The 3,898-nt window shown below is 41.6% G+C and overlaps 1 pseudogene; it reads right to left on the minus strand.

Moving 5' to 3' along the window:
• Positions 1-2,197: 2,197 nt before the first annotated feature.
• Positions 2,198-3,400, minus strand: LOC135958576 (uncharacterized; annotated as a pseudogene).
• Positions 3,401-3,898: the final 498 nt, after the last annotated feature.

Here is a 3,898-nt window from a genome sequence, read left to right on the forward strand (position 1 = left end):
GTGTTTCAAACCCTTCCGGTGCTCGATGCTAAAGTCATAGCTCTGAAGCCGCTCAATCCAACGAGCCAGTTGCCCTTCAGGTTGTTTAAATTGCAACAACCACCTGAGGGCAGAATGATCGGTTCTCAGTTGGAAGTGCTGACCATACAAATACTTGTGGAAATGCTTCACACACTCCAATACTGCCAGGAGTTCACGTCGCGTTACGCAGTAATTTCTCTCAGGCTTGGAAAGTATTCGGCTGTAGTAGCCTATGACCTTTTCCGTCCCGTTGATCACCTGCGAAAGCACACCGCCTATTCCGTATACACTCGCATCGCTGTCTAGCACAAACTTCGCCCCTGGGATGGGATATGCCAAAATTGGGGCTGTACACAACAATTCCTTTAACTGAAGGAATGCCTGTTCTTGAGATTCAATCCACAGGAACGCTCGCGACTTCTGCGTTAGCTCATGTAGGCTTGCGGCAACACTGGCAAAATTCGGTACAAATCGTCGGTAGTACGTGCAAAGGCCTAGGAAACTGCGCAATTCGTGAAGATTTCTCGGACGAGGCCAGTCCTTTACGGCTCGTATTTTATCCTCATCTGTTGATATGCCGTCTGCTGTTACGCGATGCCCTAAATACTTAACTTCTTTCTGGAACAATGCACAAGTTTTAGTCCAGCCGCTGCTATTCGTTTAAGGACTTCTTCAAGATTTTTCAAGTGTTCATCGAAAGTCTTCCCCATGACAATTATGTCATCGAGGTACACCAAACATGTCTTCCAGTGAAGTCCTTTCAACACATGTTCCATTAAACGCTCGAATGTGGCTGGAGCATTGCAGAGTCCAAAGGGCATCACATTAAACTGCCATAATCCATCACTAGCACTAAACGTAGTTTTCTCTTTGTCTTTTTCTGCAATCTCTACCTGCCAATAACCACTTTGCAAGTCCAATGTGGAGAACCATTTTGTTCCAGCTAATGTGTCCAGGGTGTCGTCAATTCTTGGTAGCGGGTAGCTGTCTTTTTTAGTAACGTCGTTCAGCTTTCTATAATCGACGCAAAACCTAGTGCTGCCGTCTTTCTTTTTAACTAACACAACAGGCGAGCTCCAAGGACTTGAAGATGGTTCGATTACTCCATCCCGCTCCATTTCGTTAACCAACTCCTTCACCTCACTTCGTTTTGCTAGAGGAATACTTCTGGGCGTCTGCTTTATGGGCCTCGCTTCGCCAGTATTTAGTTGATGCTTTACAATTGCCGTTCTACCTTGGCTTTGACTTTTTAAGGCGAAGACCGAGGTATGTTTCTTCAGAAGCTGTTTGGCCTTATTTCTATCGGGCGGCGCTAATCCTCCTACCCATTTCCCCACATATTCCGCTAGTAGCTCGTGTTCCTTGGTGGATTTATTGGCATGTTCCGCGTTTTTCTCGCAATTGATTACTGCCTCTGCTGAAGTGCATCGACCTATTTCGGAATTTGGCTTAACGACTTTTACAGAGCTGGACAGGTTAAGCACTCTTACAGGAACTATTTTGTTGTTGCAGTGTTTAACGAGGGCTTTTGCTGTTATAAGATCACTTTTTATTTCTGCTGGTTCTACCACCCACAAACTGTCACAATCTCCCTCCATACAGGCCCATACTAAAGTTTGTGACTGTGGTGGTAGTCTCTGATGCTCGACGGTAACTAGCTTTCTTACTTGAGTCCTATTTTCATATCCGACGTCAAGGGGTATTTCCACATTTCGCCAAATCATAACTTTTTGTCCCATATCCAAAGTAATGCCGTGAGTAATCATGAAATCAGCACCAATGATTACTTTATCCACAATATCGGCAACAATAAATACATGATTGACGCTAACATTGGCAATGGTTACTTTCACATTTACTTTACCATAGACAGTGGTTGGCTCCCCAGTAGCTGTGCGCAGACTTACCCCACGTAATGGTTCAATTGTGTTTTTGACTAAATCGGGCTTGACTATGGACTGCGACGCTCCTGTGTCTATAGTAAAAATGTGCTTCTGACCGTTGATGTATCCACTAGTCGTAAGATTGCTATTTTTCTGCTGCATTACTGATATGGAGATTGTGGGGCCCTCAGATGTGGGAGCTAGCTCTTGCCCCATAGTGCTAGCTCGTTTTAGTTTAAAGGTGATTCTTGTGACGATTGATGATTTGACGGCTGGTTGTTTCTTGGAGATCTGGTTCGTTTTCTCGGTGCTTTGCAGTTTCGTTGAATATGACCAGATTTACCGCAATTATAACATTTTACTCTGGCTTTGCTATGCTTATCATTAAACGCCTCCAAGACCTTTTTTAATTCATCGACTATATTTCTATCGTCTTCAGCAACAACCTCGATATTGCGCACCTTGCATATCTGCGGCTTTGAAATTATTTTCGCCGTTTCTTGCGCCAGTGCAAATGAGACTGTTTCAGCAAATGATGGTTTAGGTGTAGCACAAACCGCATGTTTTATTTCAGGATCGCGAATGCCATTGACGAATGCCTCTATCTTGATATGGTCCAAAAATGGGTTGTTCTCCCCTGGATAAGGTAGCTGTAGCAAACGCTCGATTTCCAACGCAAAATCTTGTAGCGTCTCATTGGGTTTCTGCACTCTACCACGCAATTCCATTCGGTATAATTATTTTTTATGCTCGCCACCGTACTTACGTTGTAGCGCCTCCATTATGTCATCATAACAGTTTCTGTTGCTCACTGGCACGCTTTCAAGAACTACCGCTGCATTTCCTTTTAAGGCCAAAATCAATTCGATGGCTTTTTCTTCGTCTTTCCACATGTTTCTAATGGCAACCGTATCGAACTGGAACTTGAACACATTAAATGGTGTGGTGCCATCAAAACTAGGAGCCTTTATTCTACTCGATGTTTCTGAAATAACTCGCACCGGTCCGTCTTGGCATTGAAGATTATTAATTTTCCTTTCCAGATCGAGAAATTTATTATCAACTTTTTGGGATTGTTTTTCTAGGCCGTTCTCTAATTCGGACACCTTTTTGTCAAATTTGGATACTTCAAGGTTATCTACTCTGCTGTTTATAACCACACAAAGTTCTTGAAGTTTCTCGTCTGTAGCTTTAGAAGTTTCTAAGATGGTTCTAGAATTTTCGTTCAATTTCGCTTCCATGTTCTTGTTGGCTGTTTCCATTTTTTCCATCATAGCCGCGAACATTGTGCTTAAATCCATGCTGCTTGTTGTTGAACGTGTAGAAACTTCCATTTCTTCCTTATACTCGAATTCGTAAGCAACGATGTCAATATCACGCCTCTTGAATTCGTCTATCAGCCTCTTCTGCAATTCTGCCTTATTACCGGCTGTTGGTAGCTCCAACTTACTCAATTCTTTCTTGAGTTGTTCAACTTTTAGTTCCTCAAACTTCATGCTTATTAATTTGCAATCCCACTTCTGACACCAATTGTTACGTTTTAACCTTTTCAAAACGCTGGTTTATTTCCTTTAAATAAACCGGATACTTTTGATTGCAAATAAAAGCCGTTTAGTAGTTTAAAAATTGTAACAACTCTTTATTTCTTTAAAATGTACAACAACAACAGAATTAAATAGCCACTCAATGTTTTTTATACACGTTTATAAATTCTCAGAATTTACAGACACAATTTATAATGTATACGAATTTACTTTGAAAACACCACACTTTAAGGCACTTAGATGATGTTTATTCGAAAAGCGTCTCTGATAAACTCACTAACGACTGCAACCTCTGCCACTATTTATAACACTGCATTACCATCGAACTCGAATACAGCGTTGCCAACTTACAATCAAATCAACTGAAAGCTTTTATTTAACAATGCCCACAAATATGTTACAGTTTTACAGCACTGTTACTTGAAAGCATTATGCTACTTTTAAATCAGC

The sequence above is a fragment of the Calliphora vicina genome, chromosome 4, assembly GCF_958450345.1.
Source record: "Calliphora vicina chromosome 4, idCalVici1.1, whole genome shotgun sequence".
Taxonomy (NCBI): domain Eukaryota; kingdom Metazoa; phylum Arthropoda; class Insecta; order Diptera; family Calliphoridae; genus Calliphora; species Calliphora vicina.